Source organism: Lissotriton helveticus, chromosome 1_2, assembly GCF_964261635.1.
Source record: "Lissotriton helveticus chromosome 1_2, aLisHel1.1, whole genome shotgun sequence".
Taxonomy (NCBI): domain Eukaryota; kingdom Metazoa; phylum Chordata; class Amphibia; order Caudata; family Salamandridae; genus Lissotriton; species Lissotriton helveticus.
The window spans coordinates 288,045,528-288,069,029 of NC_136058.1; the positions used below are offsets into that span (position 1 = coordinate 288,045,528).

The following is a 23,502-nucleotide window of genomic DNA, read 5'->3' on the forward strand; positions in this document are numbered from 1 at the left end:
TATGGTCTTCTATTGGAATTCTCAACGGCATATTATCAAGCCCATTATTCCAGTTTTAGCGGCAGTTTCCTGCCGCTAAAGCGGTGATAATTTTAACATCGTTCCTTGATAATATGCCCATAAATTGTGTTTCTCCCGAAGCGATAAAATTAGTGGTACCGAGCAGTTTTAATTCAACCACTTTTATATATCTTAAACATTGTAGGGCAGCTCTATCAGAGACAGAGTCTCAAAAAATGGAGTGAAACTCTTTAATGTTCCTCTCCACGGAAATCTTTAGTAAAAGGCGAAAGGTTTATTTGGTTTGAAGAGAAATCAGAGTATGATAGCAACATACTGTGGCAGAGACCACAGGGAACACAACTCCTTGGACTCTGAGGGGCAGATTTACAATAACTGGCATATCCCTGCATATCAGCAGGGATGCTCCAGTTATTTTGTGTGACGGTCGAAACCCCTTGCGTCATCAAGGATGCACCACATTTACAATGCAGCACACCGTGGCGCAAGTATAGAGAGATGCGTGATGCATCTGATGTCGTAAAGGTGACGCAGTGCAGGAGTTTTGTCGCAAACGGGACGCAACTCCAGCACTGCCCAGGGGTGCCCTATACTTGCTGTGCTGCGTCACTCCTTACGCCTGCTACAAGCAGGCGTAAGGTTTTGACGGAGCGGGGACGTTAAAGTGACTCATTTCACTGCGTCACTTTTAAGGGGCTTCCTTGTGACGGAACGCCCACCCTGCATACATTATACCTGACGCAGGTATAATGTAGCGCAGGGCTTTACAACATGACGCATCTCACTAGATGCGTCACGTTGCAAATTGTTTTTGGTCCTACCCGTCTAGCCCTCGGTCAGCAGGTCCGGCCAGTCTGCCACACCTGCCAGCCACGCCTCTTGTCCCGGCCGACTCGCAAGGCCTACTAGCACGGGGGGGGGGTACTAGGCATGGCTTATCTTTTCAGTCGCCCCGGTCTGTTGGCTCTGCCCTCCCTCCAGCAGCTGACCAGCCCAGCTGAAAGCGGTGAACCAATCCACAGTCAGCCATTAACTGGTCAGCCTTGCGCTGGTCGGAACCAGGAGGGTTTCGCCAACAGGGGGGTCGACTTAGCCTTCCAGCTCATGCTGTTCGGCAGCCGCCGTTCTACCGAGGACGTCAGCCCGGCCGTGAGTCATGGCTGACCTGTACAGCAGTCCAGCCAAACACGCTGACCTACGTTAAAAAATCACCATCCAGCCAGTGTGCCAGTCAGCCCACTTCACAGTGAGCCGCCCAGCAATCCAGCCGTCCAGCTACTAAAAAACGCATGACGTTACGGTCATTCCTTTTGTCACTGCTCGAGTTTCATTGCCAGACAAAGTGCAATGATTACATTCCAGCTGACCGTCCTCCCTCTAGGGAAAGTGAAGTGTAACTACACTTGATCTTAGCCAAAAGGCCGAGTCACGTTGCAAATATGTCGCAGTGGCGCATTGTTTACGCTGCCGGCGGCGTAAAAGTGTCGCAAGGGGCTTGTATATCTGCCCCTGAGTGTGGGGCTCAAAACTAAATGAATACTTGAAACATGTCTCAGTGAATACATTTTGATTATGGTTTTGATCTAAGTGGTAAAATCAATTCAAGTACATAAGAGGGATAACAAGTGACAAAGGATTGTGGGTATGCAAATAAGCCCTACGGGAGCCCACCTGACAAGACTTCTCAGTCACAAGTGACCCTCGGGAGTGTAACAGAGGTTTACTTTTGTTGCTCTCATTGCGCAACTTTTGCTCTAGGTAATAGACCGCTTTACCCAAGCATTAGGTTACATCCATCACACACGGGTAGATTTTTAAATATATAGGGCCTCATTTATGAGGCTGTGCGCCACTTTTACGCCACCGGTGCGTCACTTTTTGTGACGCACCAGTGGCATAAAAAAGGCGCCTTGTTGCGCCATATTTACAAAGTGACGCGACGCATCTAGGTAGATGCGTCACTTTGTAAACCCCTGCACCACATTATACCTGCGCCAGGTATAATGTATGCAAGGGGGGCGTTTTGACGCAGGAAAGGGTAATGGAAGTGACGCAGTGAAATCTATAAGATTTCCCTGCGCCATTTCTTGGCCGCTAATGCATCAAAATCTTACGCCTGCTTCATGGCAGGCGTAAGACTGACACAGGCACTAACAACATGGGACTTGCCCATGTGAAAGTACACATTGCTGGAGTTGCGTCACTTTTGTGACACACTCCAGCAATGCGTCACTTTTGCGCCTAAAGATACGTCAGAAATACTGACGTTATCTGTAACTCCTTGCGCCATATGACGCGACGCATCAATCATGACGCCAGGAGTGCGCACTGAGAAGTGACGCATTGCTGCTTTTACCCACGGGGTCTTTGCGTGATTTGCTAGGAGTAACAAGCTGTTGGGGCGCAGGCGTGACTCGAACCCCTTGTTCTAGAGTCGCTTCTCACACCGCACTAATTAGCCACAGCAATTATGCAGCATCATTCTACCTTAAATTTAATAATTTATTCGCTTATTTCTTTCTGGAACAAAATTGGGCAGTCCTATCAAAGATAGAACTTTCAAAAATTGAGTGAAACTCTTTAATGTTCCTCTCCACGGAAATCTTTAGTAAAAGGCGAAAGATTTATTCGGTTTGAAGAGAAACCAGAGTATACTGTAGAACGTCTGTGGCAGAGACCGGAGGGAACACAACTCCTTGGACTCTCAGTGTGGGAAGGAAAACTAAATGACAACTTGAAACATGTTCTAGAGAATACTTTTTATTCACGTTCTGATCAAACTAAGTGGAAAAATTACTTCAACTATATAAAAAGGATGACAAGTGAAAGAGGATTGTGGGTATGCAAATGACCCTATTGGAACCCACGTGACAAGACTTCTTAGTCACACGTGACCCATCGGGAGTGTAACAGGGTTTACTTTTGTTGCTCTCATTGCGCAAATTGTGTTCTAGGTAACAGCACGCTTTACACGAGCATTACGTTACATCCATCACACATGGACAGCTTTTTTAACATATATGATTTACCCACGTGGTCTTTACGTGATTTGCTAGTCACACACCGTTGAGCCGCAGCCGGGACTCGAACCATTGTCCCAGGGTCGGCAGCTCTGGCTGTTAAATCGCCCCTCACTGCAGCACAAGGTCCTGTCAAAGTGGGTCTGAGAGTGAGTTAGATAACCTGTAATTTAGCTTAATGTTTCTTTCTTTCTTAAACAGGTTTGGGCAGTTCTATCAGAGATAGAACTTTCAAAAATTGAGTGAAACTCTTTAATGTTCCTCTCCACGGAAATCTTTAGTAAAAGGCGAAAGATTTATTCGGTTTGAAGAGGGGTCTTTGCGTGATTTCCTAGGAGTAACAAGCTGTTGGGGCGCAGGCGGGACTCGAACCCCTTGTTCTAGAGCCAGCATTGCTGGCAGTTAAACCATCCCTCGCTTCTCACACCGCACTAATTAGTGCAGTAGTGTCTAGCCACAGCAGTTATACAGCATCATTCTACTTTAAAATTAATATTTTATTCGTTTATTTCTTTCTTGAACAAAGTTAGGCAGTTCTATCAGAGATAGAACTTTCAAAAATTGAGTGAAACTCTTTAATGTTCCTCTCCACGGAAATCTTTAGTAAAAGGCGAAAGATTTATTCGGTTTGAAGAGAAACCAGAGTATGTCAGCTATACACTGTAGAGGAGACCGGACTGAACATAACTCCTTGGACTCTGAGTGTGGGACAAAAAAAATTAAACGAAGACTTGGAACCTCTCAGTGAATATATTAGCATTGAAGTTTTGATATGATTAAGTGGAAAAGTTAATTGAACTACATAAGAATGAGTACAAGTGACAGGGGATTGTGGGTATGCAAATAAAATGACAAGGCTTCGCAGTCACACGTGACCCTCGGCAGTGTAACAGGGTTTACTTTTGTTGCTCTCATTGCGCAATTTGCTTTTTTAGGTATTACAACGCTTTACTCGAGCATTAGTCTGGCTCCACTACATATGGGAAGTTATAAATATGTATTTAATTACCCGCGGGTCTTTTCGTGATTTGCTGTTGAGCCGCAGCCGGGACTCGAACCCTGGTCCAAGGTCACAGCTCTGGGTGTTAAGCCGCCCCTTCCTCCGCCTCTCGCAGCTCAAGCTCCTGCCGGGGGTCTGAGGGTCTGGCCGGCCCAGGCACCGCCGGGTCATTCCACCCTCTTCCCACAGCTGTGTTTTCGGGTCAATGAATGGGGCTCACCCGCAGAACAGCAGCAAAAGCTGCACATTTTGGAGCAGGGGATTCTGAGTAAATGTGATGAAGCAAAGCTTCGCATATTTTGCGGCTTGCCGAAGTCAAAAACCTCGTTTATGTGTAATAAGGTAACATAAGTATGTTTTACTAACGTTTATTTTTGTTTAGGCAAAGTTTATGAAGCTTGCCTACGTGTATTTCTAATACACTTACCCCGTGTACTTTAACATGGCCGCCGCTTGTATTTTAGTTACTGCGCATGCGTCAGCCACACTCACGTGTCCTGACGCGTCTGCAGAAGTGGAGGGAAATTTATGCGCATGCGTAATTCATAGCTGTGCTCATCATGTGGTACTGCTCGTGCCACTGCTCTTGTGCTCGTATCAATGTAGCTAACATTTAGAATGCATAAGTTTATTTCTTGATGATGAGTTAAAAGTACAAACCCTGTGATGTGTTTTCATGATGACATTATTATGTATTAATTTGTTTTCGCTTACTTTTCATGTATCGCGGGGAATGGGGGTCTGTCTGTACTGAGAGCCATCTTGGAGGTCCCTTCTGCGCAGATGCGACTTTCCGGGGACCTGACAACCTTGGCTGATGGAACTTAGCCAGCTGGCAGTAGTGGGCAAGATGCTCCTGAGAACTGACCTGCAAGCTCGGCTGAACGGAGTCACATGACCCTACTATGTTACATTGTTAAATTGTCATTGTATTTCTGCACAGTTTCTCCTGGGAACCCCAAACTTGCTAGGCGGTACCCAAGTATGCTAATGAAGGCTTAAAATCTTGTATTGTGATTGGTGTGTTACCCAAATCCTACCTTAGGACCAATCGAAATTGAGGGATTCTGACACTTTGCAACATTGGGGGTGGTACACTGTCCCCAAACTGTATATCTACCCTGGGTTCACCTAGGGAGCTGTCCGACTTGTCTGGTTTAGCTGACCTGTCACTGACCCATCGTACTCAATAGGTGACTGAAGATACAGAGCGCTGCGGAGCACTCTGTCCGAATTTGACCATAGACTAAGGTTCTACTGAACCTTAAAGTGCTGGCGAAGCACTTTGCTGGGAGTTCGTTGACCCAATCGGGGTCTTGATCGATAGCTGCAGAGCGGGTGGAGCGCAGGCGTTGCTTCCGAACTGTGGATTCTGGTCCTGTCCTGAGAGGTCCTGTCCTGAGGGTTTGCTGTTCTCTCCTGAGGTCCTGTCCTGATTCCTTATCCGAGGGTATCCTGTCCTACCCGGGGTGTCCATTCTGCACCTGCTGTCCTTTGAAGGGTATCCTTCCTTGAGGGTTTCCTGTCCTTAACTGACCCGTGGCCAGGGTTTGGTTTCCACACCTTTCTAGGTAAATATTGATCTGAACCTCTTAAAATCTTGCACCTTCTGAATTTCTAACTTTTGCTTTAATAAAGTTCACCATTGCATATGTTATTTTTCCATGTCTTTCCGCAACTATTAAAAGTCATTTGCATTTTTCCATAAGTTTGTTCCTATGTCTTCACACTTGTTAGAAATTATATTTTGCATTGCAGTTTGTCATTTTCTGATATGGTCTAGAACCTCATTGCCTAGATTGTTCAAAGGCCCGTTCACCTTAAGTGAAGCGTGTTACTCTTTATAGGCCCTCCTGTAGTTATACCTACCTAGTCTGCCCCTGCTCAAATAATTCTGATTAGCATAGTATCTTCTCGTTATACTTTATATCAGTATTTCAATGATTACTCTGTCATTGTTTCTTTACAGTTATATCATTTACGTTATCTTGGTTATTGATTGCCTTATTTTACTGTACCTTATGCACGAAGCAAATGAACTTTAGATAAACATTTTTAAAACTTCCAGTTGTCCGTGGTCATTTCAACAGTATTTTGAATGTTATTGGTTGGGTTTGTATTTTGCTGCCTTTCTTTTTACAGCTAGCTCCCTGATTCATTGTGGTCATTAGGTACTCGCATCGGTGGATGGTAAGTCGGGTGCACTGAGAAATAATAGTAGGGAATACACACACACATTGATAGAGCTCGTGAAGTCACCTGATCGATGTATATGGTGATTTGAAAGTATATGGGCCCTGAAGCCGGAAACGGCGAAAACTATTGGTCGGGTGGCCTCGCGCGCTCTATCAGTTTTACTGGTAAGCAGGGGTATGGTTAGGGACTAGCTAAAGGTTAGGCAGGATTAGTTAGACTAGTTGAGTCGGAAGCTGCTAGTACATTAATGCTGCTATAAGAGCGGCTGTTCCGAGGGGACTGATCACTCTCTTGTGAATACGCTGCTGAAATAAATGAACTGTTTTTTCATTATTATTCTTGTTCTTATATTGTTATATGTATTAATCCATGCGTTTGTCAACCGTTTAGTTTCTTGTTGTCCGAACTCCCCGGGGAATTGAAAGGGCAAGTGGTGAATAGAATCCATTGTCCTGAGGTCACAGGCTCGAGGAAAGTTAGGTGCAGGTTAAGATAACCGGGAAGCACTAACTAGGGTTTTCTGAATACATGTGTGAATAAATGTCAGTAACGGGGTTCATTGGCAAAATTCCCATAGTGGCGTAACCTGGTAAGGGTCACATCGGAAGAGTAGCAGGTTCCTCGGAGCTAGCGTGAAAGCAGAGGGGTCCGCTGGGAAACCTTAAACTCGGAATATATCCCGGAAAGAAGTGGATGAGTTTAGGGGAATAACAGGTTCACCGATGCTAAAGTGAAGGGTAGGCGGAAGAGATCTACTCGCAGCGAGTGAAAAGTAAATGGAAGTAGTTTACTTGCAGTAAAATAATTCTTTCTCTGTCTAGACACTTGAGCACTGTGGCGAATGTGTATTTGTTGTAAAATAACCAAGCACTGAGCACTTTAAAAGAAAGAAAGTTTCCGTTACCTTGTGAAGGGAGGGAGTCAGTCGCGAAGCGCCTCTGACGTCACTCTGTGCCGCGCTGGGATTGGTAGAAGCAGCGGGCGGGTAGCGGAGCTGAGATTGTAAAGGAGGGGTGAGCGCCAGAGCGTGGGAACTGTCTCACGAAGGGGCCGCGCACCCATTGGCGGAGATTATTTAGAGTCGCGCACCCATTGGTTGCACAGATTTCTGAAGCGCGTTCTGATTGGAGGTAGTTTGTAAACAAAGTTTAGCGTAGAAGTCGTATGTGGCACTCGCAGACTACAGGAACTCGACCTGATCCAAGGCACCTAGGGTTTGAAAGGGATCAGTGGAAAACTAATAGATACGATATTATGTACGGAACAAAGAGAAAATTGTCCCTTGTAAGTAAGGTGAAAAATTATTTTAAAACGGACAAACCAATTAAATCTAGAGAAGGTGTTCTTGTCCCACCACCCAATACTCCCGCCTCATTCATGATGTTTGACCGAGGATACAATACCTGTGTGTGGTTGGAGAATTGGGTGAAGTACACAAAAGATGACGGAGTATTGGCTTTTCCGTTAGATGGGACTTTCAATGGTAGGATCTTATTTAATTTAAGAACTCGGATGAATGAACTGCATCCCAGACCGAGACTAACGCAGTATGAGGCATTAGAGGAATGGGAGATTGAGGCTTTTGAAAGAGAAAGACCCCGAATGGACAAGGGTTTGACCAAGTGGTACCCCAGGCTGAAACAGGAGTCCAGGGATAAAAGGATGAAACAGTGGAGGCAGAGCATGATTGTTGAGGGTCTGTTTCCCATGATGCCGGCATGTCATAACCCTGCAGCGGGTGAGAAAAATACTGAAAAGTGTAAGCATTGGGGGGCCCCTGGGGAGTCAGATGATGAATTGATAGATGACATCTGTACCAGAAGTCCGCCACCTTATAATGAGGGAACCCGACCTTCCAGTGTAGGAGATGCTCCCCGACGCCACTTCCTCAAGGAAGAAGACAGATTCCTAGGACTGGGAGGGGGTGGTCAAGTATTGCCCTATTCTGAGAAACCCGAACCGGCGGAAACAAGGGATATATATCCCAAAGTGCCCGCAAGCCAGGAAGAAAAATATTCACGTACGAAAGTTTTCTTTCCCAGACCCCTGTATGAAAAAGAAGAGAAACCATCGAATTCAGGACTGCCTTTTGTTCAACCTCCATATGAGGAAGAACGCAGGTCCTTTAACACTGGAACTTTATTCCCGAAACCAAATTATGGTGGGGGACCAAGTGAAACGCATCCTACTGCCCCGAGTTTTACTCCTCCCTTGACCCCACAGATATTACATGATACGACTTTAAGAAGGATACTAGTGGAAAAGGAGCAAGAGGCTCTAGCTAGACAAAGGACAGAAATAATTCAGAAAATCTCCCAGTTAAATACCAGTCCTGAGGCATTGACTATTCCAGTAACTATTGGACCAGTAGTCCCGTTATATGGAAATGGTCAGGGAAATCCGATTACTCCAGTTATGACCCCAGTCATGGCACCCCCGAGACAGGAACCGATAATCATAGATGATCAGTCCAGTGAGTGCGAGTCTGAAGTTGCGTTCTTGGACTTGCCAAACAAACCGACCGGAAAGGGAATGCAGCAGAGGCATAACCCTTTTAATGCGAAAGAAATTAAATTAGAATCAGCAACAGGCACTAGGAATGTCTCTCTGGTAACTCCAGATGAAATTGAGAGTTGGAGTCGTGAATTAGAGAAACAGACTCCGCAAACGAAACCTTTAGACCTCTACAAGCTGAGGGTAGAAATAGAAGAATTAATGGCAGGAAATGTGGGGTTGGATCGATTGAATACCTACTCTGAAGAAGAATTGTCGTTTATATGTAAAAACTTTACAAGGAACACCAGAGTGCTCCACGAAAAACTGACCGAAACAGCAGTTAGTATGGGGGTAGATATCTCAAAATCCAAGCCCTTACAGAAACCGTACAGAGCAGACTTCTCAGACAAAGATATAGAGCACTTGAATGTGGCAGGAAAAAAGCTGCAGATTAAAGAATTATTGGGAGTACTGCAGAAATGGGGAGATGTGGAAAGATGGAGAAGCAGGTGGGCGAAAAAGAGGGAAGAGGCTCGCTCCCGACAAGGGACTCCTGAATTTGCTTTAAGGGAGGTGGAGAAACCTGAACAGTTATACCCCATGCGCGAAGTACCTGGAGGGAAATATGTGCATGTCCCCTGGTCTAGACAGGATATTGTGTCCTTTACGAACGATTTTCCAAAATTACGAGAGAAACCAGTAGACTGGTACAGGCAGGTGGAAAGGTTCGTGAAGGTGCAGAAATGTCTGTGGAAAGACCTGGATGGTTTTTTCGACATTGTGGTTCCGGTAGATTTATGGACCCAGTGTAAAATAGCCATAGACTGGCCCAGTGAGGAGTACCCAAGAAATAAGGAAACAGGGGAGCCATCAAAGGATGTCATGCGAAAATATGAGCAGGTAATTCAGCATTTGAAAGAAAAGGTGCCCGCAAAGGAAACTGATTGGACAAAAATAGATAGAACAACACAGGAAAGGGACGAGACAGTGCACTCCTTCTATGAGAGGTTATTGCAGGTATTTAAAACATACAGTGGTATTGATAACATCGATTTGAAGGACATGACGCACTTTATTTACAGGTTTGTAAATGGGTTAAGACCTGAAATTTGTCAGTGGATAAAGGATAATAAAATCTGTTGGCATACCAAGAAAATGGATGAGGTCCTGCGGTACGCTAAGTACTGCGAGGACGAGATGGCAGAAAAGAAAAAGGCCCTTAAGGAAAAAGTGATGTGGGCTCAAGTGAAGCTCGCAGAACAGCAGGAAAAACAATTGAGTAACATGGTTAAAAATGCTGAGAACAAAAGTCCCGGGGGAGGGGGTGGAGGAAAGCCCCGGCCCAAATTTAGCAGGGAAGAGGCTATGAAGAAATTTCCCTGCCATCAGTGCGGCGAAATTGGACACTGGCGAAACGAGTGTCCCCAATTAATAGATGATAATGCAAAAACACCTGATTTAACTCCACAGACGCAGAAAGAAAGACCAAGAAAGACTCAACCTCAGGTAAAAACAGTTCAGGTGCCTCGAGCACCCAAGCAGGTATACAGGGGAAAACAGGGAGAGGGTGAGGAAATAGAAGTTTGGGAAAGCGGTGAGAACAGAAATACAGCAACTTCGCAGTATCTGCTAAACGATACCTTCCTTTGTAATGATCAGGACTGACGGGGCCTGAGAGGGGAGGACGAGGAGTGCGTACTTGGCGCTTCCTTGCCGGTAGACCAGTCTGGACCATACATTGAAGGAAAGGTTGACGGAAATGATGTCACCTTTCTGTTGGACACTGGAGCTACCCGTTCTACTGTAAGAACAGTGGACGTTCCAAACCTACCCCTCTCGGGAGAAAATATCCAAGTAGTGGGTGTATCTAATCAATTGATTAGTACTCCTGTTACCGAACCAATGGAGATTTCAATTGGAAATTTTAAACAAATGCATAGGTTTGTCGTCTGTGACACCAGTCCAGTGAATCTACTGGGTCGTGATTTGCTGTGCAAAATGAACTGTACCATCTTTTGCACACCAAAAGGTGTTGAAATACAGACCCCGGATGAAGATGGCATTTATAAACTATTGTTACTTAGACCTGACTCAGAAATTAAAAGATTGACCCTGCAGGATTTGCCCCAAGAACTCCAGGAAGCGGTAAAGCCAGAGGTGTGGGATTTCACTGGAAAAGATGTGGGATTAATGAAAGATGTGGACCCCATACAGATAGCCATCAAGGACAATGCAGTATATCCTAACACTAAGCCCTACCGAATGAATGCTGAAGTGAAAGCAGGTGTCACTCTGGAAATACAAAAATTATTAGAAGGAAACATCATACAGGAAGTGATGAGCAGCCCATGCAACTCACCGATTATGGGCATCAAGAAGCCTAGTGGCAAGTATAGGGTAGTGCAAGACCTGAGAAAGGTAAACAAAATTGTAGTTCCTTGCTGCCCTATTGTCCCGAACCCAGCAGTGATATTGTACCAGATTCCTTGGGATGCTGAGTGGTTCACTGTGATTGATTTGTGTCATGCATTCTTTTCGATACCCCTGCACCCCGACAGCAAATTTCTTTTCTCATTTGCCTTTGAAGGTCACGTGTATTGCTGGAACCGGGTCCCTCAGGGGTATACAGAGAGCCCTTCTATCTTTAATCAGATCTTGAAAAAATGTCTAGAGACTTGATCTTACCTGGGAACTCTGTCTTAGTGCAGTACATAGACGACCTTCTATTGGCGTCTAAAAGTCATAGGGACTGTGTAGTTGACACCATTGCCCTACTAAATCATCTGTGTGAGAAAGGGCATAAAGTGGCCCCTGACAAACTACAGTTCTGTGCAAAATCAGTGAAATATCTAGGACACCAGATAGAAAAGGGTGTCAGAAAAGTCACATCAGAAAGAGTGAGAATAATTCAAAAGATGCAGTTGCCCCGTACTCAAAAAGACGTCAGAATGTTCCTGGGTGTACTAGGATACTGCAGGCAGTGGATTCTGGGATTTGCAGTCTTAGCCAGGCCTTTGATAAAAATGACCACGAGAGGAATGCCAGACATTGTAGAATGGGACGATGAAAGCCTAATGGCTTTCACAAGACTGAAAAACTGTCTGTGTACAGCCCCTGCGCTGGGAATGCCAGATTATTCCAAAGAGTTTGCCCTATTCTGTGACACTCGCGATAATTGCGCATTGTCAGTCCTGACTCAAGAACATGGCACGACCAAAAGGCCTGTGGCCTATTTCTCTGCCACCTTGGACCCAGTAGCTGCTGGGTTACCAGGCTGTCTGAAAGCAGTAGCTGCTACCTGTGCAAGTTTGGAACAGAGTGAGTCCATAGTCATGGGACATCCTGTGACTGTGTATGTTTCACATGGAGTGGTAATTCTATTGACCAGAACTAAAACGCAGTATCTCACCCCTAGTCGGCTGACTAAATACGAGAGGATTCTTGTGGGTGCAGCAAATGTAAGCATTGTTAGGTGCGGTATTCTGAATCCTGCCACTTTACTCCCCGACTCCCTGGAAATGGAAGGTGGGGATGATGATGAACATGATTGCATTGATCTGACAGAGTTCAGCACAAAACCACGCCCAGACATAAAAGAAACGCCATTGCCTGAGCATGATAAAGAGCTGTTTGTAGATGGTTCCTGTCTAAGACATGAACTAGGAGGCCTGAGTGCTGCTTATGCAGTAGTCTCTTTAACAAAAATTGAAGAAGCAGGTTACCTATATAACATCAAGTCTGCACAAGTAGCCGAATTGATTGCTATGATAAAAGCTTGCAAAATTGGGAAGAACATACGCATAACAGTGTATACTGACAGTCAGTACTGTTATGGAGTTGTGCATGACTTTGGCCAATTGTGGCTACAGAGGGAATTCCTGACTTCCTCAGGTACTCCCATTCGGAATGCAAAAGTTGTGCATGACCTTTTAGAGGCCATCCAGTTACCCAAGGAACTGGCAGTGGTAAAATGCGGTGCTCATAAGAAGAGCATGGACAAAGTATCACTGGGAAACGATTATGCTGACCGAGTGGCCCAATGGTGCGCCAGAGATCGGTATATCGTAAATCCAAAACGAGGGGGGCCAGGAACCAGCTGCCAACTTCAGGTGTTTGAGGAAGTGCCTACTTGGGATGAAGTGAGAGAGTGGCAGGAGTCGGCTCCTTGGCAAGAAAGAGAGAAATGGAAGGAGGATGGGTGTAGACCGAGACGTGTGGATGGTGTCATCTTGGGCCCAACTGGTATGCCTGTATTACCCCGACACTTGCTTGGCACAATGGCAAGATTAATACATGAAGGATCACACATTGGTAGGGATGCCATGATTCTGGTATTTCAACAGACTTGGTATAGTAAGAAGTTCAGGAAAGTAGCAGAGTCCCTCTGCCAGAGGTGCCTGTCATGTCAACAGATGAACCCAGGCAAGAGGACAATGGTTGAACTGAGCAAAATTGGGAGATCAGGGGGTCCCTTTGTAAGGATACAGATTGATTTCATCACCATGCCCCGTTGTGAAGGGAAGCGATATGTCCTTGTCATTGTTTGCGTATTTTCAAAATGGGTAGAAGCTTACCCTACTCCCCAAAGTGACGCACTGACAGTAGCGAAGTGTTTACTAAAAGAGCTGATACCTAGATTCGGGGTACCATTCATTATTGAATCAGATAAGGGTGGACATTTTCAGAATGAAATACTGGCTGAACTCTGTAAGGCCTTTGGAATAAGGCAAAAACTTCACTGTGCATATCATCCAGAGGCTTCTGGAATAGTGGAACAAGTAAATGGAACTATCAAAAACAGACTAGCAAAGCTGACTGATGCAACTGGCATGACCTGGGTGAAGGCCCTGCCCCTGGTCCTGATGGGACTGAGAAGTGTTCCTGACCGCAAGACAGGCCTAAGTCCCCATGAAATCATTATGGGAAGAGTGATGAGACAAGCATGGGTGCCAGGAAGCAAACTGTTGAGTATTACTGATGATTTGGTGCTTGAATACTGCAGAAGATTGGGTGACCAAGTGCGTTCTATCTCTCGCCAGATTGGAGACGACGGCATCCTCAATCCAACGACTCCTCTCCACAGCTTGGTTCCAGGAGACTGGGTCAAAATAAAGAAGCACACTAGATCAAGCTGTCTGGCACCAAGGTGGGGAAAGAAACGCCAAGTAATCCTGGTAACAACCACTGCAGTGAAGGTCGCAGGTATTCCCCAGTGGATCCACGCTGGCCACACCCAGAAGGTATTACCAGACAAGGAATTTGAAGAAGAAGGGCATCCAGCAGAGGACTCTGCAGGAGCCAGACCAGAAGCACCTGACAACGAGCAGCCCAGCACCAGTCAGGCTGCAGGAACAGCAGACGTTGGCCCAGGAGTAGTTGACTACGAACTGCCAAGAATCCAGCCTGCTGAAGAGGTCCAGGAAGCTGAGCCAGGAGTAGCTGATGACGAGCTGCCAAGCATATGGCCAGAAGAATGGATACCGATGATTGATCTGACTGAAGATCCTATCAGAACAAGAGAGCGACTTAGTGAAGGTAGAGAGTGGACTAGTCAGGAAAAGCAAGGCACAGGCGAAGAACCTCAGCCGCCTGAGATTCACATCAAAACTGAGGAAGGAGAAGGTCAGACAGGGACAGAACAGGTGTTCGATACACCTCCACTAACTCCTGATGTGGATAAGGGACAGCTTAGAAATAGAGTAATAGTTCGAGCAGAAGAAAATCAAGAGATCGAAGTGCTTGAACAGGATCAGATAGGGTTAGAAGAACGGGTTCAGGAAACAGAAACAGAAACAGAAACAGAGACAATCGAAAGCCAAAAACAAAATATTCCTGAACAGGGCCAGATTAGTAACCAGGAAGAAGAATTTGATGCTAGCCCTGGAACTAGCGAGATAAGAGAAGAAGAAGAAGAAAGTGAAGCAGAATTGCCACAAGCTAAAGAGAACAAGAGGATAAGAGAAGAAGGTGAAGTCCAAGTACCCACTAAGAGACTAAAGAAAAGAAACAACCTTGAGCCTAGGTTCGTAAAGAGACTAAGGCTAAGGATAAAGACGGTGGAAGAAAAACGTGCAGAAGCAAGGAGAAGTGCACGGATAGCAGAGCAAGAAGAAAACTCTTCCAAAAGAAGGAGTGAACGAATAAAAAGACAAAACAAGAAGTACAAGTCTCCTGAATGGACACTCGTTTTGGAAGAACTTGAAGATCTTGATATAACTGACGTAAGCGACGGAGAGCCCGTCCCTGAGTACTCTGCTGAAGAAGAAGACGAACCACCGTGAATTTGCACAAAGTAAGCTAGCTGTGTAAAGACACAAAGAGGGGTCGAGAAACTTCTTCTGAGCCGAAATGTCTGATTCAACTGTGAATGGTAGACCAAATTGCAGTCGTTGCAAGACGTGCTGCAAGGTGTGTATATGTAGTATAGTAGTATTGATAGTAATTTGGATAGGACTAACAATCTTTATACCCTTCACTGTAAGTAAAGATATTAACATTGTCCCTACTGAAATTGTAAATACAGACAGTGAGGAGTTGACAACACAGAGTGTAGCAAGACATGAGAGAGCACTGAGACAAACAAAACGAGACTTAGAAGCATCAGATGAGGGAGGACTACATTATCATGGAATTAAGAACAGGACACACTTAAATGTTTTTGCAAAATTGTTAATACACTATGTAGAGACTATGGAAATTGAAGATTGCTATGTCTGCATGAAGCTACCTACTTCTGTGGCTGAAGGCGTGACATACCATCACTTGCCATTAACATATGGAATCTCCTGTAGCATTTTAGCTAGTTTATTTTACAAAAGAGGACCGTTACAGTACTATTACTCTAATAATGACGTAATCTTTTCTGAACTTCCTATACGTGGGAACTTGAATCCTGTACATACCAAAAGCGACACCATAAGATATATGGGAGACTACTTCTTGACTATAGGTAACATTGACATAGCTGATGCACACAGAGATAACTTGACTTGTTCTTTGCGTGAACAGGAAAAGATGTTCCTGAACATGGCAGAGAAAAGAAGAATTAAAATACAAAAGAAGGCTAATGACGAAAGTCAGAAAAAGCCAAAGTGGGCAGAGAACATGGAAGGCACCTCAAATGGTGGGGCGGGACCTGCTCTGTTGCTGGATTTTGAAAAGAAAGGCAAGCTATGTCTTCACCGCGAGAAGACTAGCTATTATAATAATGTTTTCATTGGTTCCAGTGAATGCGAACATAATTACAAGGTAATTGGAGGTTGGGGTTTCAAAAATGGGTCAGAGCCTGTGTTTCCTGGAATTTATTATATTTGTGGGGACAAGGCTTATTTCAAATTGCCGGATCACTGGTATGGAAGCTGCTATTTTGGCATTGTCTTCCCGAAAATATACCATGTGAATGGAAAAGCTGGAAGCAATGAAGATACTAATGGCTTAGTGCGTAGTAAAAGAGAAAGTATAGGTGAAATTATGGGTAGTATTTTCAGTGCACTGATACCTGGAGTGGGAGTGGTTCTGAACACTCACAGAATTTGCAAATTATCTACTATAGTGGATGTGCTGTCTACTGAAACAGCTCATGGATTTCTGCTGGTCAATACCGAAATGGTTGCGATCAGATCGATGGTTTTACAGAATCGACTTGCTCTTGACACCTTATTAGCGAAAGAGGGCGGAGTCTGCCGGATGTTGAAGGCGCAACATTGTTGCACTTATATTCCGGATAAAAGTGTACAGATCAAAAGATATGTGAAAAACATTACTAATTTGACAAAGGAACTCAAACCACTCGAGGTTGATAGTGCCTGGAAGAGACTGGTAGATGGTCTCTCAAATGTAGGTCATTGGCTTGCTAGCGTAGGTAAAAGCTTATTGTTCAAGATACTGATGCCAATTGGTATTATAGGTCTTATTATATTTCTCATTTTTATCTGTTGTAAATGCCGTAAGCGCACCAAGAAACACGAGGTAAATGCAAGAGGGTTGAAACGGAGTGTGGATGAGATTGAATTGGAGGAAGTGAATGATCAGATATACAAAAAGGTGAAGACTTCTCACCCTACTAGAACTGAGAGAGAAAAGTTAGAACGATTGCTGGAAGAGATAGAACTTTATAAGGTGTGAAAGAAAGTTGGCATCTGGTTCCATTTTTTGTGATGATAGTAAATATCATCAAAGAGGGGATTGATGAAGCAAAGCTTCGCATATTTTGCGGCTTGCCGAAGTCAAAAACCTCGTTTATGTGTAATAAGGTAACATAAGTATGTTTTACTAACGTTTATTTTTGTTTAGGCAAAGTTTATGAAGCTTGCCTACGTGTATTTCTAATACACTTACCCCGTGTACTTTAACATGGCCGCCGCTTGTATTTTAGTTACTGCGCATGCGTCAGCCACACTCACGTGTCCTGACGCGTCTGCAGAAGTGGAGGGAAATTTATGCGCATGCGTAATTCATAGCTGTGCTCATCATGTGGTACTGCTCGTGCCACTGCTCTTGTGCTCGTATCAATGTAGCTAACATTTAGAATGCATAAGTTTATTTCTTGATGATGAGTTAAAAGTACAAACCCTGTGATGTGTTTTCATGATGACATTATTATGTATTAATTTGTTTTCGCTTACTTTTCATGTATCGCGGGGAATGGGGGTCTGTCTGTACTGAGAGCCATCTTGGAGGTCCCTTCTGCGCAGATGCGACTTTCCGGGGACCTGACAACCTTGGCTGATGGAACTTAGCCAGCTGGCAGTAGTGGGCAAGATGCTCCTGAGAACTGACCTGCAAGCTCGGCTGAACGGAGTCACATGACCCTACTATGTTACATTGTTAAATTGTCATTGTATTTCTGCACAGTTTCTCCTGGGAACCCCAAACTCGCTAGGCGGTACCCAAGTATGCTAATGAAGGCTTAAAATCTTGTATTGTGATTGGTGTGTTACCCAAATCCTACCTTAGGACCAATCGAAATTGAGGGATTCTGACACTTTGCAACATTGGGGGTGGTACACTGTCCCCAAACTGTATATCTACCCTGGGTTCACCTAGGGAGCTGTCCGACTTGTCTGGTTTAGCTGACCTGTCACTGACCCATCGTACTCAATAGGTGACTGAAGATACAGAGCGCTGCGGAGCACTCTGTCCGAATTTGACCATAGACTAAGGTTCTACTGAACCTTAAAGTGCTGGCGAAGCACTTTGCTGGGAGTTCGTTGACCCAATCGGGGTCTTGATCGATAGCTGCAGAGCGGGTGGAGCGCAGGCGTTGCTTCCGAACTGTGGATTCTGGTCCTGTCCTGAGAGGTCCTGTCCTGAGGGTTTGCTGTTCTGTCCTGAGGTCCTGTCCTGATTCCTTATCCGAGGGTATCCTGTCCTACCCGGGGTGTCCATTCTGCACCTGCTGTCCTTTGAAGGGTATCCTTCCTTGAGGGTTTCCTGTCCTTAACTGACCCGTGGCCAGGGTTTGGTTTCCACACCTTTCTAGGTAAATATTGATCTGAACCTCTTAAAATCTTGCACCTTCTGAATTTCTAACTTTTGCTTTAATAAAGTTCACCATTGCATATGTTATTTTTCCATGTCTTTCCGCAACTATTAAAAGTCATTTGCATTTTTCCATAAGTTTGTTCCTATGTCTTCACACTTGTTAGAAATTATATTTTGCATTGCAGTTTGTCATTTTCTGATATGGTCTAGAACCTCATTGCCTAGATTGTTCAAAGGCCCGTTCACCTTAAGTGAAGCGTGTTACTCTTTATAGGCCCTCCTGTAGTTATACCTACCTAGTCTGCCCCTGCTCAAATAATTCTGATTAGCATAGTATCTTCTCGTTATACTTTATATCAGTATTTCAATGATTACTCTGTCATTGTTTCTTTACAGTTATATCATTTACGTTATCTTGGTTATTGATTGCCTTATTTTACTGTACCTTATGCACGAAGCAAATGAACTTTAGATAAACATTTTTAAAACTTCCAGTTGTCCGTGGTCATTTCAACAGTATTTTGAATGTTATTGGTTGGGTTTGTATTTTGCTGCCTTTCTTTTTACAGCTAGCTCCCTGATTCATTGTGGTCATTAGGTACTCGCATCGGTGGATGGTAAGTCGGGTGCACTGAGAAATAATAGTAGGGAATACACACACACATTGATAGAGCTCGTGAAGTCACCTGATCGATGTATATGGTGATTTGAAAGTATATGGGCCCTGAAGCCGGAAACGGCGAAAACTATTGGTCGGGTGGCCTCGCGCGCTCTATCAAATGTATTTATTTATTTTATGCGTTTTTACATAGCGCCTTTATTTATTTATTTTATGCGTTTTTATATAGTGCGGACTTTACCCGAAGGTGTCAGAGTGCTTCACAATAGGAACAGTAGTGAAACATGAGGAAAAATTACAAGTGAGCATGTTACAAAAGCAAATGTAACGTTACATAAGGCAATAGTGACAATTGTGCATGTATCGAGAAAACAAAATACAAGAGGTAGGAAACGATACGTTACAAGAGAAAAAGGGGGGACCCGGGGAGAGCCGTGCGCGAGCCTGTCTCTCCCCAGGTAGGTTCACGCGTGTCGATGGCCACGACAGGTGGGGCTTTGATTAGTGAGGGTCAGGTGGGGTAATTAGGGTCAGCGCAGGGCAGGGGAGCATTGCGCACTAGGGAGGCGGGCGGCGAGGTTCGTTTTTGTGCGTGCCCCTGTTTGTTTTTCCTACCTGATGGCGGACTCCGAGGAAGTGCGGAGGGCGGTCCGGGTCCTTTGCCAGGCGGGGCGCGAAGATTTGTTGTGCCCTGGAGTCCCTGGTGCGGCCTGGGTGGGGCTTGCCCGCCCCGTTCGTAAGGCGGGTGGGGCTTGCCCGCCCCGTTCGTAAGGCGGCTGGGGGAGTCGCGAGGGCCGTGTCTGCCTGCCTTTCCACTCAGGCTGCGAGCGGGGACGACGGCGAGGCGGCAATGCCTGAGGCGGAGCCTTCCGGAGAGGCGGTTTCCACAGAGCTGCTGCCAGCCCCCTCCGGAGTGTCAGGCCCCCTGCAGCAGGTATGTCCTGCCCCTCGTGGGGCTGCTGGCTAGCGTGGGGTGTCCGGCGGGAGGCGGGGGCGCTCCGGGGGGAGGTCTTTGGAGAAGGGGGTGGCGTTTTTTTTGTGTTTTTTTTTCTCGGTCAAGGCCATTAAGGCTGTCTCGAATGTTAGAGGTAGGCGGGGGCGGAGTTTGATGCCCAGAGGCTCGTCCTGTGAGCCCAGTGTGTGGTCTTCTTCTGTGCCTGCCCCCACTGCATTTTGAGTCCCCCAAGCCTGGTTTAGAGCCCTTTTTAGTGTTGACTGGGCAGCACTATCTTCTTTCGCCTGCACCATGTGCTGCCACTGGGGTTCCTGCGATTCCTGCTGTGTTCCCTGGTCCCGTTGCGGATGTGGTGGGGCAGGTGGCCTGTTTGCCCAAGATTTCTTCGACCTTTGCCCAGGGTTGTCATGTTGACCGTGCGGAGCTCACCCACATGCTGTTCACGTGAGTGGGGTTGCACGAGGGCCTCCAGGGGGGGATGTTGGTTCTCCTTTGCTTCCCGTTGTTTTTCCCCAGCCTTCCGGGGGTGTGCATCTCGTTGGGGATGCCTCGGCTGCCCCCTGCGTCCTTCCCCAAGCCTAGGGGGCGCCCCTTGATTTTTCTGACCGACGGCATGGGGCTTTGGGCGGCGGCCGTTGGGTGTGGTTGGGCACTGGTGGGGATTCGGCGGTGGCTCCTCTGGGTGCGGATGGGGGGTTAGGCGCTTCGGTGACGGCGCGGTCCGGTCAGAGCGGCCGTAGGCGTAAGGCACCTACTACAGCATGTCCTTCTGTTTCAATACCGAGTGGTTAGCGGGCTGCCCCAACGGCGGTTTTTGGGGATGGGAGAGCGGAAGGGGTTTCTGGAGCGGATTCCCTTTTCAGGAGCAGGGCGCAGTGCGCAGTGATGGTATCCCATGGGAGTATTGCGATGGAGGTGTGGGAGATGGGGAGATTCCTGGTGGAAGTGGAAATTATGTTGAGGATGATGTCTTGCATTTGGATATTGGCGATGATGATTGGGAAGAGGGAGACGTACGTGATGGGGAGGTTGGTAATGTTGCAACGGTTTGGAAAGGGGGTGTGGGGCAATCCCATGTTGTCAGTGTTTTGCAGGAGTCTGGTGCGGACCACGCAACATTGAGCATTCCATCTTCAACGAAGCCACGCCAAGGGGATCCTGCGGTGTTTCGACAGAAGTTGGCGCAGTGGCCTAAAGGTAAGGAATGGTAGTGGTCTGTGTGGCAACAAGGGGAGAGTCTCCCCGTTAAACGTACTCGTTCGATTGGTGTTGGGGATGGAGATGTTGGTGAGCAAGTTGCTCTTACGAAGCTGTCTGAGTGGCATGCTGCTGTGAATGCTAAGTCACGAGGGGATGATACCGCCGCTCCAGCGGGGCGGCCAGGGGATGATGCTCACACAATGACTTCAAGTGAAGGGGATCTGTCTGTTCACAAAACGTTGCCTTACTCTGGCATTGGTATGCCGTTAGGTTCACACTTATCGGCAAAAACTAAGTCTTGGATTTGGAGTAACAAGTTTGTTGATGTTTTTGAGTTGCTCCATCTGGATATTCAGGCAATGGAGGTGTCTAAGGAGGAGGAGTTGGAGTTGGCTCGACGGCCGCGGGTCCCCAAGTCCTTTGAGACCTGGACGTCTGCCTTTTTGATATATGCTAGTGTTTACTGCCAGCGTCATCCGGATAAGGCTGTGGCCATGTTGACATATGTAGATGTCATCAGGTATGCTTACAGCTATTTTGGGGGTTTTGCCTGGCTGTCGTATGACGAAGCATTCCGTGCTAGGATGAGTTTGTTTCCTGAGAAGTCCTGGGGGGAGGTCGATACTGAACTATGGTTACAGTGGATGTCTTCTGCCCATCCGCCCGCAACGGCTCACACAGCAAGCGGGTTACCGGTGACATATCGGCCCTTTCAGTCTCGCCCCGCTCAGTCTGGGGCGGGGGCCATGGGCAGGGGACAGACAGCTTTCTCGGGGACTTGTTGCCATTACAACAGAGGCCTGTGTACCAGACCGTTGTGTAGATATAAGCATGAATGTGTGCAGTGTGGTGGTAGGCACGCCCTCACCCAATGTTTCCTGGGACGACGTGGCGGCGATACAGGCAGGGGTCCTGTGGGCGGAGGCCAGTCTTCTCAGTTTGGCGCAAAGGGCTCCTACTCCTCTTAATGTGGAGTTGTTGGATCGCTGGTTGCAGGATTACCCGGATGTTGACGCGGCGAAACGTTTGTCGTGGGGTTTCAAGGTGGGTTTTCGGATTGGGTACCAGGGTCCCCGGAGTGGGAGGTGGTCGGATAATTTGAAATCTGCTACAGAGATCCCCCATGTTGTCCAGCAGAAGTTAAATGCTGACTTGGCTGCGGGCAGAGTGGCTGGCCCCTTTTCGCACTGTCCTTTGCCTGACTTGATTGTGTCCCCTTTGGGGTTTGTCCCCAAGAAAGCGGTTGGTGAATTCCGGCTTATTCATCATTTGTCTTGGCCTGAGGGTTCTTCCTTAAATGACTTCATTGCTCCAGAAGATTCAAGTGTTTTTTTACGCTTCTGGGGAAGATGCCTTGGGGTTGGTGAGAACTGCGGGCTGGGGTGCATTGCTTGCCAAATGTGACATACAGTCGGCTTTTCGCCTTTTACCAATCCATCCATCTGATTTTGGCCTTTTGGGGATGCACTTCCAAGGGAAGTACTACGTGGATAAGGTTTTGCCTATGGGGTGTGCGGTGTCCTGCGCATTGTTTGAGACATTTGGTGCCTTCTTGCAGTGGTGCTTTTCCTTCATCAGTGGCCATGGGCTGGTCTGCCATTACCTGGACGATTTCCTGTTGATTGGGGCGTGGGATTCCGGTCAGTGTCAGCTGGCGTTGCAGACTTTTCAGGCAATGGCTGGGGAGCTGGGCGTGCCATTGGCTTCTGACAAGACGGAAGGTCCCAGCACCACTTTGACTTTTCTGGGCATCGAGATCGATACCTTGGCAATGGTGGCGAGATTGCCCGCTGCAACAGTGCACAACATTTCCGCCTTTTTGTCTTCGGTGGTGGTGGAGCGGACATTGGAGCTCAGGACAGTGCAGAAACTATTGGGGTACTTGGATTTTTCGTGCCGTGTGGTTCGAGCTGGCAGGACATTTTGTAGGAGGTTGGGCATGTCCTTGTCTAGGGCCTATCTTCCTCACCATGGGGTGCTTGTCTGGGGCCTATCTTCCTCACCATAGGGTCCTTGTCTGGGGCCTATCTTCCTCACCATGGGGTGCGCATTACAGCGCCCATCAGGGCGGATCTGCGTCTATGGTTGTCTTTCCTGTGGGACTTTAATGGCGTGTCCTTGTTTTTTTTACGGACGAGGACATGGTTTGGCAATTACACATCTACACGGATGCTTCTGGTGCCCATGGATTTGGTGTCTTCTGGGAAGGGCGGTGGTGCGCTGCGAGCTGGCCGGTTCATTGGCGGGGTCAGGGTCGCAGTATCGCCTTCTTGGCATTGTGCTCGTGGCACTTTGCATCTGGGGTGCTGAATTCACGGACAGGTCTGTTGCAAATTGGCAGGGGGTTCTTTTCATGGGCTGCTGAGGTGGGGAAGGGATCCAGTGGGGGGGGTGTTGGTCAGGAAGGTTTTGAGGGGCTGGGTAGGCTGCAGTCTGTTTCCAGGTGTTTGCGCCGGCCGGTCACTTTTCAGCAAATGTTGTTTCAATTAGGGGTTGCTGTTATGATGCTTTT

The 23,502-nt window shown here is 46.7% G+C and overlaps 3 non-coding genes and 1 pseudogene across 3 annotated transcripts; all 4 read right to left on the bottom strand.

Annotated features, from left to right (window-relative positions):
• Positions 1–209: 209 nt before the first annotated feature.
• On the bottom strand, positions 210–324 carry LOC144808118 (U5 spliceosomal RNA). Its single transcript, XR_013606649.1, has one exon. It is a non-coding gene; the product is annotated as a U5 spliceosomal RNA (small nuclear RNA).
• A 2,234-nt stretch (positions 325–2,558) lies between these two features.
• On the bottom strand, positions 2,559–2,674 carry LOC144808106 (U5 spliceosomal RNA). Its single transcript, XR_013606638.1, has one exon. It is a non-coding gene; the product is annotated as a U5 spliceosomal RNA (small nuclear RNA).
• A 576-nt stretch (positions 2,675–3,250) lies between these two features.
• Positions 3,251–3,360, bottom strand: LOC144808123 (U5 spliceosomal RNA; annotated as a pseudogene).
• A 213-nt stretch (positions 3,361–3,573) lies between these two features.
• LOC144808104 (U5 spliceosomal RNA) lies at positions 3,574–3,689 on the bottom strand. The gene has a single exon (XR_013606636.1). It is a non-coding gene; the product is annotated as a U5 spliceosomal RNA (small nuclear RNA).
• Between the last annotated feature and the right edge of the window lie 19,813 nt (positions 3,690–23,502).